We start from the raw sequence: 15895 nt of genomic DNA on the forward strand, positions 1-15895 counted from the left end.
CCCTGACCTCCCCTGGTGTTTTTGATTCATATAGCTAGGCTTCTTCTTGGCATCTCCACATGGATATTCCACTAGCAGCTCAACTCTAAAATGTAACTAATATTATGAACAGCCTGACCAACTTCAAAGTGTTGTCTTGCTCACTGTCTGGAGCTATGTTCATTTCGAATACATTCTTCTGTGAACCTGTTCTCTTAAATGAATTATACTGACTAAGCCTTAGGGACAGCGGGGGGATGAGATTGTCTATCAGGCCTCACGTAAGTCTCTTGGGGTGTGATTAGTTTTCAAGGCAGCGGACACTTTTTTTTTTTTCTTTAAGGCTTTGTAGTTGTAGCATGTTACCAGCAGAGGGAGATAATTCCTTATAATTTTGTTATATTTGGCAATGTGCCTTAACGAAGGAATTAGTTGGGCATTCCTGGGACTGAATTTTCTAGGAGAACAGAAAGATAGAGATCTTGGAGACCATTGGAGGATCCTGCAAAGGAAATAGCTTTTGTTCCAACAGATGGGCTACCAGGAGACCGGCCCTAGTTAATCATATAGGCCCCTTGTGACCTTGGGCAAGTCCCTTCCCCATCTGCAAAATGAAGAGATGGGGCCAAATAAGCTCTAAAATTGAGGAAGTGGGGGCACCTGGGTGGCTCAGTCGTTAAGTGTCTGCCTTCAGCTCAGGTCGTGATCCCGGGGCCCTGGGACTGAGCTCCGCATTGGGCTCCCTGCTCCACGGGAAGCCTGCTTCTCCCTCTCGCACTCCCCCTGCTTGTGTTCCCTCTCTTGCTGTGTCTCTCTCTGTCAAATAAATAAATAAATAAATAAATCTTTAAAAAAAAAATAAATAAAATTGAGGAAGTGGTGGTGGTTTTCTTCCACTGGGGGAAAGCCCCAAAAGTTGAAGTAGGGGCACATATATATATATTAACGGATATCCTAAAACATGAGTTTCTCTTTCCTGTGAAATACGTTTGATACACCACTCATGTTTGGGACTTGCATTCAGAACTGCAGGCACATTTGATACACCACATAAAACACTGAGATGTGATAGGAATTAAGAGCAAAGCCCAGGGGCACCTGGGTGGCTCAGTCAGTTAAGCATCTGACTCTTGATTTCAACTCAAGTCATGATCTCAGGGTTGTGAGATTGAGCCCTGCATCGGACTCTGTGCTGGTGAGCCTGGAGCCTGCTTGGGATTCTCTCTCTCCCTCTCCCTCCCCCCCGCCAAAAAAAAGAGCAAAACCCACAGTGAGAAAACATTCCATCTAATGCACAAGCTGAGGCTATGTAGGCAGTTGTGTTAAGAAATAAATGGCAAAGGAGGAAAGAAAGGAAGGAAGGAAGGAAGGAAGGAAGGAAGGAAGGAAGGAAGGAAGGAAGGAAGGAAGAAAGAAAGAAAAAGCGAGCAAACTTACCAATGTTTAAAGGGTACATGCCTTTTGACCCAGCAATTGCATTTCTAGGAAATTTTCCTGTAGATACATTTGCCCATATGCAAATAACAAAAGTACAAAGATATTCTTTGCTACTTTGTTTATAGTCACAAAACAGTAGAGACAGACGTCCATCTCTAGAGCATTTGTTTAAAAGATACATGGTACTTTAGAATGCAATTTGTTAACAAAATTTTGATGGTCCTAAACATGCTGACATCGAATGACCTCAGAGAATTATAGTTAAATAATAATAATAATAATAATAATAATAATAAAAGCAGCAAGGTAAAGAGCAACATGTATAGTTTGCTGATATCTGTAGGTTTATTTATTTTAATGTGTATGTGGGTTGGGTTTTTTTGTTTGTTGTTTGTTTTTTGTTTTTTTTTTTAATTTAAGTAATCTCTACCCCCAATGTGGGGCTCAAGCTCACAACCCAGAGATCAAGAGTTGCATGCTCTTCCGAATGAGCCAGGCAGGTACCCCTATATGTGTATGTGTGTTTTTGTGTATGCCTCTCTGGAAAGATATAAGGAACTTGTAATGGTTCCTTGTAATGCGTCACTTCGATGGAGGAGAGAGGTTGCTGGGGGACTGGTAGGATGGACGTAATTTTTATGTGTCCTTTTGTACCTTTTGAATGTTGTTCTATGTTAATAGCTTACTTATTCTACATGAGCATATACATAAGAAATGAACTTCACTAATTGATTATTGGAATAGACTCTGGAGGAAAACTAACTTTTCTTTTACACTTATAGAGAGGTGACTGCCGCCCATCTCATCCCAAGCCTCATCTTTTGTCGGGCTCCCTGCTCCGCAGGAAGCCTGCTTCTCCCTCTCCCACTTCCCCTGCTTGTGTTCCCTCTCTTGCTGTCTCTCTCTGTCAAATAAATAAATAAAATCTTTAAAAAAAATAAAGATTTTGTTTATATATTTGAGAGAGAGACAGATAGTGACAGAGATAGCAAGAGAGAGCACAAGCGGGGAGGAGAGGGAGAAGCAGGCTCACGCTGAGCAGGGAGCCCGACGTGGGGCTCTATCCCAGGACCCTGGGATCATGACCTGAGCCGAAGGCAGATGCTTAACTGACTGAGCCACCCAGCCGCCCCTCTAAAATACTATTTTCATCATATATCCTCCCTGTCCCCAAATCTCCATGACCTAGAAGGTAATACCCAGTTTTCCTGATGATGTTTCAGATCATATATAAACTGGCCTCAATCTTATCTCCTCCTGTTTGTCAGAAGGAACATTGCATAGAGATTAATACCATAGGTTTTGGTGCTCATCATCACTCATCATCAGGGAAATGAAAATCAAAACCACAAAGAGATATCACCTCACACATGTGAAAATGGCTATTATCAAAAACACAAGAAAAAACAAGTGTTGGCAAGGAAGTAGAGAAAAGGGAATCCTTGTGCACTATTGGTGGGGATGTAAATGGGTGCAGCCACTGTGGAAAACAGTATGGACATTCCTCAGAAAATCAAAAATAGAACTACCATAACATCCAGCAATTCTACTTCTGGGTATTTACTTGAAGAAAACAAAAACACTAATTCAAAAAGATATATGCATCTCTATATTTATTACAGCATTATTTACAATAGCTAGGATATGGAAACAATCTAAGTGCCCATTGGTGGATGAATGGATAAAGAAGATGTGATATATTTATACAATGGAATATCACTCAGCCATAAAAAAGAATTAAATCTTGCCCTCTGTGACAACATGATGGACCTACAGGGTATTATGCTAAATGAAATAAATCAGAGAAAAAACAAATACTGTATGATTTAACTTATATATGGCAACTAAAAAAACAAAACAGGGGTGCTTGACTGGCTCAGTCAGTAGAGCATGCAACTCTTGATCTCAGGGTTGTGAGTTCAAGCCCCACATTGGGTGTAGAGATTACTTTAAAAAATAAATAACTAAACTTAAAGGAAAAAAAAACTAAACCTGAAACAAATGAACAAACAAAACAGAACAGAAACAGACTGATAGATACAGAGAACAATGTGGTGGTTGCCAGAGGGAGGAGGTGGGAGAATGGGTGAAATAGGGGAAGGAGATGAAAAGTACAAACTTCCAGTCATAAAATAAAAATAAATATATAAATAAATAATAAATATATAAATATAAATATATAATAAATAAATAAATGAATAAAATAAAAAAGACAGCTATGTACAATGGGATCATGTACTCGCTGTGTACAATGTACACCATGGGGAATATAGTTAATAATATGTAACAACCTTATGTGGTAACACTTGGTAGATATGTCTGTGGTGATCACTTTGAAATGTATATAAATGTTGAATCATTTATCATTCACCTGAAACCAATATAATATTGTATGTTGAACTGTAGTTTGCGTGGCTCACTCGTTAAGCTTCTGCCTTCGGCTCGGGTCATGATCCCTGGGTCCTGGGATTGAACCCCACATCGGGCTCCCTGCTCCGTGGGAAGCCTGCTTCTCCCTCTCCCACTCCCCCTGCTTGTGTTCCCTCTCTTGCTGTGTCTCTCTCTGTCAAATAAATAAATAAAATCTTAAAAAAAAAAGTTCTAGAGATGGATGTTGGTGATGGTTGCACAACAATATGAATGTACTTAATAGCAATGAATGCTACTTCAAAAGGGTAAGATAGGGCGCCTGGGTGGCTCAGTTGGTTAAGCGACTGCCTTCGGCTCAGGTCATGATCCTGGAGTCCCTGGATCGAGTCCCGCATCGGGCTCCCTGCTCAGCTGGGAGTCTGCTTCTCCCTCTGACCCTCCCCCCTCTCATGTACTCGCTCTCTCTCATTCTCTCTCTCTCAAATAAATAAATAAAATCTTAAAAAAAAAAAAAGGGTAAGATAGTAAATGTTGTTTGTTTTTTATGTCTATTTTATCACAATAAAAAAGTTGGAAAAAATAATGAACAAAATTAATAATAATAACAAAGTCTTTGAAGCAAAACCACCTGGGTTCAAACCTTTGCCTGTGATCCTGGGTTGAGCTAGTTAATCTCCATGTGCCTCAGTTCCTTTTGCCCTTTTTTTAAGATTTTATTTTTGGGGCGCCGGGGTGGCTCAGTCGTTAAGTGTTTGCCTTCTGCTCGGGTCATGATCCCAGGGTTCTGGGATCGAGCCCCACATCAGGCTCCCCACTCTGCGGGAAGCCTGCTTCTCCCTCTCCCATTTCCCCTGCTTGTGTTCCCTCTCTCGCTGTGTCTCTCTCTGTCAAATAAATAAATAAAATCTTAAAAAAAATTTTTTTTTATTTTTAAGTGATCTCTACACCCAACATGAGGCTCAAACTCACAACCTGGAGATCAAGAGTCACATGCTCCACCAGCTGAGCCAGTCGGGCGCCCCTCCTCAGTTTCATCATCCGCAAAATAAGCACAATAATGGCACCTACTTAGCAGTTTGACACATAATAAGGGCACACAATAAACATCAGCTATGATTATTATTAAAGATTTTGCTTTAATAATAATACTGTCATGTTTATCACAATTAATAATTTTATATTGGCTTATTTACTTGTTTATTGTCTGTCTCTCCCAGTAACTCTAGGGGATGTCTATGAGGGCACGGGGCTTTGTTAGTTTTATTTAAAAATGTTACTATACATATTACATGGTTTGGCATATATAGGTGCTCACTAAATATTTGTTGACTAGATGCCCTCTTAGTTGTCAAATTCCCAATGTGTTCACTTATTCAACACATATTTAGTAAGTCTCTACTGTGTGCCAGTCTCTATATTAGATGATATAGCAGTGAACAAAACAGAACTATCTGCTGTCTTTGACTTAGGAGATTGAGTGGGGGAATGGTTCTATATTTGAACTTGTTCTAACATGATCCAGCAGTTCCAAACCAACCTGAGCATCAGAAGTCCTAGAAAGTTTTAGAAAAAGTCTGAGGTGGGTGGGTGGGGTCTTAAGGTGGGCCCTGGAACTTGCATTTTTAAAAGGAAGCCTTAATAGTTGGTCCAGTGTTTCTAACATTGAGCTCTATAGAGTATTTTGGTGGGTGGTGGGATTGGTCACAAGCTCTATGGCAATTTTTATGTTTGGGGTTTTTAATGACAGGATTTTAATATTTCTTTTCTTTTCTTTTTTTTAATTTGACAGAGACAGAGAGAGCAGGAACACAAGCAGGGGGAGTGGGCGAGGGAGAAGCAGGCTTCCCGCTGAGCAGGGAGCCCGATGTGGGACTTGATCCCAGGACCCTGGGATCATGACCTGAGCCGAGGGCAGATGCCTAACGACTGAGCCACCCAGGCGTTCCAGGATTTTAATATTTCTTTTACCAGTTACAGTTGTCAAGTTTCTCTTTCATAGTGACATTTCCTAACTGAAAGACTTTGAGTTTCTTAAATCAGAGTTTCTCATACTGGGATTCCATGAGTATATCCCCTGGGGCCTCCGCATTATTCAAGTTTGAGGACCACAGATCCAGTGTTTTCTGGAGTGAGGCTGACCCACGTCTCCTCAACAGCACCTTGCCCTCCCAACTTGAGAGGGGACTTGGATTCTGACCCAGACCTATGTCCCAAGAGATACCCCAGAAGGTCGCCTTTATCCCTGAACGGTGGGCTGGCAGCTGAAGATTGCTTCAGTTTCAGGCGCAAACGGTGAAGACCGAAGCCCTCGAGCTCTGTATCTCCGGCATTTCCCTAGACCACTTGCTGTACTCATGAGTCCATGAAGATTCTCACCTACACACCAGGTTTCCCCCTTGAAAGGGGTATTTTGTTGGACCCCGCCACCTGGTGATAGTGATACCGTAAAGTACCGGAGCTTGGGAATCATATACGCCTAAGTCCAAATTCTGCCCTGTCTCCCCCACCCCCATCTTGCCCCTCAGATGTGTGGGCTTCGGGAAAATATACTGATAATACTCTGCGCCTCAGTTTTCCTCATCTGAAAAATGGAGCTAGTAACAAGTCACACAGTGGTTGCCTCCATTAAGGGAGGCTTCGATTGCACAATCAAGGCACTGAGTTTTCCTTCTTCAGTTGACGTCCAAGAGCACTTCCATTCACCACAGCCCTCCCTTGTGCTCATCAGGCCCCCGGGGGTCCAAATGAGTTAGAGTTAATTCCTGGCCCTAGGTCTATACAGTCTCAAGCCATTGGGAAAACTGCCCAGTTGCCCCTAGGCCTAAGTGCAAAGGAGGGTGGGTGCAGCCCTGAGGTCGGTTCTAGGGACTCAAGGAAGGCGGGCGCAGAAGCGCGACGTTTCCCCACTCCAGCTTCACTGCCCGGGACGGCGTTCCAGCCTCTGGGGAACCTCTGCCTGGGACCACGTCCCTTCCCAACATGGCGCCATCCCCAGGCCGCCTCGCGCGGCCCTGCCGCGCTGACGTATGTGCGAGCGCGTCCTCGCGCTGGACCCCGGCGCATGCGCACTCCGCGCTGTCTTCTCCCGACCAGAGCAGCAGCAGCAGCAGCGGCGGCGGCGTTTGAGTGGAGGAAGATGGCGGCTCCGGGCTGCACTGGGTCCCGCCAGCTGTAAGGAGCCCCAGTGCGGCAAGCGCCGCTTGAGGCGGAGCGCCTCTGCTCTGGCCCTGTCCCCGGCTCCCTCATCGCCGTCGCCAGCGGAGCGAACCCGAGAGCGTGGCGCGGGCTGGGCCAGGTGAGGCTTCTCCCTCTCCTGGGGCCGCGGCGGGGAGCCGGCGCCTTCTGCCCTTTATGCCCCAGGCCCGCAGGGGGCAGGGGGCGTCCCTGGCCCCGCGCAGGCCGCGCATCGTGCCCGGGGGTCGGTGCCGGCTGGCCTGGGGGCCTTGCTGTCGTCATCCTCGGCCTCTCTGGGTTAGACAGGGAGGAGGAGTGCCCCTTTCCACCCAGCCCTTGGGATGGGAGTGAACCCGGCCCCTCTCCTCGAGTAGGGCGGTTCATATCGCCTCACCAGGTCCACGAAAGGGTGTATGACTAGGGCAGGGATGGCTCTCAGAGTGTCAGATATCTATCTTTCACCCAGCCTCCGGATCTTTAACGTCTTGCGCTGAGGAGCCGGAGTCCAATGCCTTCCAAAATTGGGGCCGCGGCGAGGGGCCAGCATCTGGGAAGCTGTAGCTGCAAAGGGGAAGATTTTGGAATTGGTTTAAAAAATAAAACACAAGCAGTCTGTCTTACCGCTTAGCTTTTTGAGTGTTCTTCCGGCCAAGTGGGAACTGCGGGTCTCCTTGATTGAGGCAGCAATCCACGTTGTGGCTGTGAGAATTGTTTGTGCAAAGGGAACGGTGGAGGGTGGGAACGAATTTGTAAACGGAGAAAAACCGATTCTGAGATCTTGATAGTCTCTGCAGAGTAACTTCGGTGCTAATGAAGTCTTCGTTTGTTTGAAAACCTTTGTGTTTTTGAGATTCGGAATAGCTAATTGCTTTTGTGTTAATTCTCCCGAATTTTATTAGGAAAATAAAAGCTTTCCTTAATTGCCAAAGTCTTTGGGCTTTTCTGTGGTGGGATTCTGATTGCTCTGGGTGAAGATTTAAGCACCTTACCAGTTCTCACTTGCTGGCAAGGACATTCTACTATGCTTGTTATTCCTTTTTGAGAATAAGTTTTTGTTGTTCAACTGCTAATTGGAAGGTTTTGATTTCGTTTCTCACGTTGGGAAGCCGGTTTGAAGCCTTGTGATGTCTTCCTTGAAGAATGATGGAATCAGTTGGAATTGTGCTATGGGGGAAATGTTGAGGCAATGGCTTTGGCGCGGACACACCGAATATCTTTGTAACTTAAATTTGTTTTCCTTGTGCTTGCAATGATGACGACATGGGTTTAAAGGGAGAAGGAAGTTAGAGGAGAAATACCATCATTTTGAGTTGAACATTTAAAATTCAGTCTGTAGCTTTTACAGTGAATAGTGACTCTGTATCACATTCCTAACTTTTGAGCATATTCATGTGTATAATCTGATTGGGTGTCCTTTCTATTGTGTGTTGTCATTTTATACCCTGTAACTGTTTGCTTTTGACAAACCCAGTATAAATCTATTACTCAATCAACATGGACCAACGGATGTTTTGTCTGCTTCAAAAAGCTTTTAATTGTTAAAATGACAACTGCTTGGTTTAATAATAGCTAATTCTTTGACCTTTTCTTAAAGCTTTTCCCATAGAGATTTATAGATTTTCTTAGTGCCTTTCATAAAGATGTAAACCTGAACAAATAACTTCACAGAAAATTGGAGAGCCACCTTAAATTTCAATTTGCTACGAGTCATGAAATAATGCAGTAAAACATCCTGATGGTTTGACATTATGCTTCTTGGCATAATGTGTTGCATTGTTGTGCTAAATCATCATCAGGTATTGATGCAACTTCATGACATCCATGACATCATTCACTCTCTAGCATTTTGCCCTCTGCAATTCCTTACTTTCTCAGAGTCACAAAAAGAACAGGATCAGGAAAAATAGCTTAGGATGCTCCTTACTCTCTGATTTCTTAAAAGAGCCTTCACACTGCTTTATGTAGTTAAACTCCTGTAAGATTCAGAGCTGTGTGTGATTCCTACCTATTATGAAGAGCAGGCACAGAAAATGCTAGTAAAACCGCTGGGTTTTACAAGAACATTGAGGTCCCAAGGAGAAGTTATATCAAAGATGAACAAATAAGTGATTATCTTTTGTGATTTCAAGGTCGTTTTAGTGAATTAACAACTCTTTACAAAACCAGAAGCTGATTAATAAATGCCTTTTCTATTTCAACATTGTTATATGGGTCAAAAGAGGTAATGTTTTGTGAGAGTCCTTTGTAAAATAACAGGTAAATGTAAGGTTGATTATTCAACGATCAGTTTTATGAAAACCCCCTACTGAGGGCCCTCTATATACGCTGGGAAGTAGGTACTAATGATTCTAAGATAAGACACCTTTTGGTCTCAAGTTGCCTACAGTCTGGTTGGGGAGCCAGACAAGGAAACCAGTTAAGTATGTTATAGTGTAAGAAGTAAGACGTGCACAGAATCCAACCAAGGGAATCAAGGAAGGCTTCTTAGAGCCAGGATGGCTTCACAGCCTTTCCTATTCTGCAGAAAAATCTGCCTTTTGTGAGTGACTTGCTTTTTATAAGAACTTAAAAAAAAATTTTTATCATGAGTTCTTTCCCCCTTTTATTCATTCACTGTCATGACACTTCCCACACAGTATGCCCCAGTTATGATTTCTGCATTCTCAAAAATCTAACAGTCTTGGGAGAACCTGAGAGTGAGTCATATGCCAGGCAACAAACAAAAACATTGCAGCTGCAATGAAAATATCTCAGATTACTAAATGGTGACAACTTTAGAGTGATGATGTTTTTGTTTTTGTTTTGTAAACTGGCATAAGAAGCAACATATGATTTTAATTTGATCACATTTAGTTAATGCTTAGTTGTCAATCCCTTAGAATGTTGACTGTAAGTAGTTATTAGTACTGTCTGCTTTCTCCCAATAATCAAACGAGATGGTCCTTTTTCTTTTGGGTGAAGCTGACAATTTAAACCAGGACTACACTAAACTATTTTGTAGAATCCATTCATGTAGATAAAGGTTGCTTAGCATCTCTGATATTGAACTTCTGTATCCCAATACAAGTTCCTCATCTTAGTGCTGTGGTAGTTTTATAATTAATTTAGCGTGTTGTCGCCTATATTGCAAACATTTTATGAGTTTTTGGATGTGTAGAATCTTTACGGGGTGCAATATTAGTAGAACATTTACAGTTTGGTAACACTCATGTTTACATGTTACCATGTAAACATTCAACACTGAAAATGAGGGCTTTAAGGTGTTGGTTGACAGAAAAATGAAGGTGATGTGTTTATTTTCCTATGTTGTGAGTTTGTTACATATAGAAGGATATGACATAGACAAGTCATTTTAAAATTGCCCAGTCTTAGGGTACCTGGCTGTCTCAGTTGCAAGAGCATGTGACTCTTCATCTTGGGGTTGTGAGTTGGAGCTCCATGTTGGGTGTAGAGATTACTTAAGTAAATAAATAAACTTTAAAAAAAAAAATTGCCCAGTATTGTACTCATAATTCAGCTTTTTCTTTCTAGACTTATTTATTTATTTATTTGAGAGAGAGAGAGAGAGAGAGAGCGCGCGTGAGTGCGGGATCACGAATGGGGGGTGGGGCGGAGGGAGGGAGGATCTCGAGCAGTCTCCCATGTGGGGCTTGATCTCAGGACCCCAAGATCATGACCTGAGCCGAAACCAAGAGGTGGATGCTTAACTGACTGAGCCACCTGGGTACCCCCGGCTTATTTTCTAAGCTGTTTTTTGTGACCTGGGGGTGCTGGCTGGCTCAGTTGATAGAGCATGCTACTCTTGATCTCCGGGTTGTTGGTTCAAGCCCCACGTTGGCCATATAGCTTACTTTAAGATTTATTTATTAGAGGGAGTGTGAGAGACAGCGCATGCGTGGGAAAGGGCAGAGGCAGAGGGAGAGAAAGAATCCTCAGTCAGACTCTCTGCTGAGCACGGAGCCAGTCAGACTCTCCGCTGAGCACTGAGCCTGACACGGGCTCTGTCCCTCAACTCATGAGATCATGACCTGAGTTGGAATGACCAGTCGGTCACTTAACCGCTGAGCCACCCAGGTGCCCCGAGTATAACTTACTTTAAACAAAAAAAGTGTTGGAAGAGGAAAAAAAAAAAAACTAAATTGTTTCTTGTGACCCTCTAAATGTCTTGTAAAATTACAGCTTAGTGGTATTCCTATAGCTTAAATTTGCTCTTCCTTACTCATGGTTGTATTGGAAAGCAAATTTGCTTTGAAATTTGATTCTTTCTGTATTAAATTTCTACTTTTTAAGTTGTAAAGTTTTGCCCAAGTTTTTATTTTTTTCCAGTGTCACTGTTCTGTGTTTTGTTTCCAAAGTGGAAATAATCTTGTGGTGCTTTGATGCTTACTTATATATATAAATCTGATAAATGTATAGGTATTATATAAAGTAGTAGTCACTTGTAAATTATTACTACAGTAACTTATCCTCTAGTAATACATAAATTTGAGGTAGTTCAGTTAATTTCTATAAAGGTTTTAGTTTCAGCTGTTATTTTTTTAGAATATTTAATATTTAGGATACTTTTTTTTTTTAAGATAAGCTGTATGTCCAGTGTGGGGCTTGAACTCACGAATCCAAGATTGAGAGTCACATGCTTTACTGACTGAGCCAGCCAGGCACCCCTATTTTGAATACTTTTATTTCTACTATTTTAAGGAATTCACTAGTAGGGCATACTTTCCAAATTTGTGTTTCCTTTATTATTCTCGTTTTATTAATTTTTTAAGATTTATTTATTTATTTTAGAGAGCTAGAGAGCATGCATGGGTGGGCAGGGCAGAGGGAGAGGGGGAGAGAGAATCTTCAAGCCGACTCTGCCCTGACTGCAGAGCCCCACATGGGGCTCTGTCTCAGCACCATGAGATAATAACCTGAGCCAAAACCAAGAGTCAGATGCTTAACCTACTGCACCACCCAGGGGCCCCTGTTAATCTCATTTTAAATGCTTGGTTCAAGTGCTCGCTTCGGCAGCACGTATGCTAAAATGCTTGCTTCATGTTGCTAATAGAGAACAAGGAAATTTTTTCCGGAATGAACCTCTTAGTGCATTGTTTGGAGAAAGATTGATGTTAATTATAAATTCATCAATACAGTTTTACATAAGTCAAGCAGACAAAGTCAGTTATCATATGGTTTCACTTATTTATGGAACATAAGGAATAGCATGGAGAACATTAGGAGAAGGAAGGGAAAAATGAAGGGGGGGAAATTGGAGGGGGAGGTGAACCATGAGAGACTATGAACTCTGAGAAACAAACAGGGTTTTAGAGCGGAGGCGGGTGGGGGAATGGGTTAGCCTGGTGATGGGTATTAAGGAGGGCATGTATTGCATGGAGCACTGGGTGTTATACGCAAACAATGAATCATGGAACACTACATCAAAAACTAATGATGTACTTACTGTATGGTGACTAACATAATAAAAAAAATACAGTTTTACTAAAATGTTGCCTTTCCCATCTCCTAGCTTTTCAAATGGAAGTCAGAGGGAAATGGAATTTATCCTTCTATTTCAATGTTTCTTTTTAAAGCTTTTTTTTTTTAAAGATTTATTTATTTATTTGAGAGAGCGAGAATGAGAGAGAGAGAGTACATGAGAGGGGGGAGGGTTAGAGGGAGAAGCAGGCGCCTCGCCGAGCAGGGAGCCCGATGTGGGACTCGATCCCAGGACTCCAGGATCATGACCTGAGCCGAAGGCAGTCGCTTAACCAACTGAGCCACCCAGGCGCCCCCCGCTTTTTTTTTAAGATTCTGTTTTTAAGCAACCTCCACACCCAACATGGGGCTCAAACCTACAACCCTGAGATGAAGAGTCACATGCCCCACCGACTGAGCCAGCCAGGTGCCCCTAAAGCTTTTTTATTAGTAGTCTTTGCTATCTCTTGCCAAAAAGGAACATCTTGTCTTGGGATCAAACAGTATTGTGTTTGCATTGTGTTGTGCAGGACTGTTTTTCTTAACTTTTGATTTGATACTTAATGACATCTTCCCAAATAGATCCTTTGGTCTAGTCAAGATCAAGCAAGCTGCTCTCTTCCTTGTTACTGAAACTAAAGGTTTACTTCCCTGTGGGTCCTTCAAATTTTGATTTGTCTACCTTTTTCACCTCTCCCCTTTTTTCTCACAAAATGCAGTTCTCTCCTCCAAAAGTGTGTTTCATACATCATATGGAATTTGGGAATGTAATTCTCTAGAGATGTATAATGACCTGGAGAGTTAAAATTTAACATTTTATTTACCTTAAAAGTAATTTAATGGTAACAAATCTTGAAGACATGGTAGGTGAAATAAGCCTGACAAAAAAGAACAAGGACTGTAGATTCCACTTATACCAAGTACCTAGAGTAGTCCAATTCATAGAGACAGAAAGTAGAATGGTAGTTGCCAAGGGCTGGGGAGAAGAGGGTTTGGGAAATTATAGTTTAAAGTTAAAGAGTCAGTTTGGGATGATTACAAGTTCTGGAGATAGATGGGGGGATGGTTTTATAACAGTGTGAATGTACATAAGACCACCAAAGTGCATACTTAAAAATGGTTGAGATGGCAAATTTTGTTATGTATATATTACCACAATAAAAAAAAAAAAAAGTAACTTAATGGTTTATATATGCTCTGTGGGATGGCTTGAAAACCACTTATTTTAACATAGTAATTAAGATCCTAGGCCTTGAAGGGGGGGAATTGGAGGGGGAGAAGAACCATGAGAGACGATGGACTCTGAAAAACAAACTGAGGGTTCTAGAGGGGAGGGGGGTGGGAGGATGGGTTAGCCTGGTGATGGGTATTGAGGAGGGCACGTTCTGCATGGAGCACTGGCTGTTATGCACAAACAACGAATCATGGAACTCTATATCTAAAACTAATGATGTAATGTATGGGGATTAACATAACAATAAAAAAATTAAAAAAAAAAAAAAGATCCTAGGCTTTCACCTCAGGTAGACTCAGGCTCATACCCTACTTCTCTCTCCTAGTATGGATCTTAGCTTCTCTAAGTCTCAGTTTTTTCATCTATAAAATGAGGATAATGGGGCTGCCTGGGTAGCTCAGTCGTTAAGCGTCTGCCTTCAGCTCAGGTCGTGATCCCGGGGTCCTGGGATCGAGCCCCGCGTTGGGCTCCCTGCTTGACGGGAAGCCTGCTTCTCCCTCTCCTGCTCCCCCTGCTTGTGTTCCCTCTCTCGCAGTGTCTCTCTCTGTCAAAAAATAAATAAAATCTTTAAAAAAAAATGAGGATAATGATGCCTGTGTTGTGGGACAATTAAATATGGGAATGTATGTGAACTTCTTAGCACATTGTGTAGCACATATAAACATCCAAATATTAGATGTTATTATATTGTTTTTATGGAACATTAAAACTGGGGACAAGGGGTGCCTGGCTGGCTCAGTCGGTGAATTGATCGTGCAGCTCAATCATGCAGTTCTTGATCGTGGGTTCGTGAGTTTGAGCCCCACGTTGGGTGTAGAGGTTACACAAATAAGTAGATAAGTAGGGGTGCCTGGGTGGCTCATTCGGTTAAGCGTCTGCCTTTGGCTCAGGTCATGATCCCAGGGTCCTGGGATTGAGCCCGCATTGGGCTCCCTGCTCTGCAGAGAGCCTGCTTCTTCCTCTGCCTCTGCCTCTGCCTCTCTCTTTCTCATGAATAAATAAATAAAATCTTAAAAATAAATGAATAAATAAACTTAAAAAAAAATAAAACTGGGACAAGGGGAACTTAATCTCCTAACTTCTTTATAGTGTAGTCCCAGTGGCATACCTGTCCTGTTGCAGGAATGCATGTTTTATTTTTTCTCCTGTGCTTCTCTTTCTACCCTTGATTGGAGAACTGGGCTTATTCATGGCTTCATTTGACACCACTGCCCTGATGTCTCTTAAATCCATCTAGATGTGATCTTTCTTTTATGCTTCTTGGTTCTCTAGGGACTTCATAGAGCATATTCTCTAACTCAGCTGTGCAAGTGTTCACAACTGAGTCCATTATCTCATCTCTCTCCTCTGTTAAGGTAAAAACCTTCACTAAACAAGTTCCCTTCTCAATATTCCCATATCCGTAGGTAGAATAATATTATTGTGGTCTGATAGACCATAAAACTAGGAATCTTTTTTTTTTTTTTTTTTTTAATCTTTCATCTCGGGGCGCCTGGGTAGCTCAGTCGTTGAGCGTCTGCCTTTGGCTCAGGTCATGGTCCCAGGGTCCTGGGATTGAGCCCCACATCGGGCTCCCTGCTTGGCAGGAAGCCTGCTTCTCCCTCTCCCATTCTCCCTGCTTGTGTTCCCTCTCTTGCTGTGTCTCTCTCTGTCAAATAAATAAAAAATCTTAAAATAAATAAATAAATAAATAAATAAATAAATCTTTCATCTCCTGTATCCTGCCATGCAGTTCTATATTCTCTTCTTCAGTATCCCTTAGGTTTGCATGACTTTGCCGTGACTCTAGACCAGGCTTTCAGGAGCTGAAAGCAGACTGAATTAGTGTTAGAGTTCTTAGCTGCTCTTGTTGCCAGGGCTCTGCCATTTGGTAGTTTTATGATCTCAGTCTCCCTCATCTTCAAATGGCAATTACAATTCCTATCTCATGACATATGTGTAAAATATTTAACTAAATGCCTAACACATTGGTAAACACTCAATAAACAGAAGCTGCTGTTATTTGAGATTTTCTTCTCAGTAATCTTTGGAAATGGTTAAGATTGAGGTGACAGTATTTTGACAGAACAGTCTTAAGGGATATTGTTCGAATGTTTCTCCCCTGATTAAGAACCCATGGTAACTTGTAAGTGCCTAGTTCCCTGCTTATCTTTTGAACTCTCTGTATGACCTTCATTGTACCTTGCCTTGCCTCTCATGTATACTGTGCTTGTGTGTACAACTGGAACATTCATCTTCCTAGGT

General features: G+C 42.1%; 1 protein-coding gene across 1 annotated transcript in view; it reads left to right on the top strand.

The window, feature by feature from the left end:
• Positions 1-6867: 6867 nt before the first annotated feature.
• FBXO42 (F-box protein 42) overlaps positions 6868-15895 on the top strand; it is a 103926-nt gene continuing 94898 nt past the window's right edge. The window contains exon 1 of the mRNA XM_032392901.1: positions 6868-7081. The gene's annotated coding sequence lies outside the window, so the exon portion shown is untranslated. The remainder of the gene's footprint in view (positions 7082-15895) is intronic.

This window comes from Phoca vitulina, unplaced genomic scaffold (assembly GCF_004348235.1).
Source record: "Phoca vitulina isolate PV1807 unplaced genomic scaffold, GSC_HSeal_1.0 scaffold2, whole genome shotgun sequence".
Classification (NCBI taxonomy): Eukaryota; Metazoa; Chordata; class Mammalia; order Carnivora; family Phocidae; genus Phoca; species Phoca vitulina.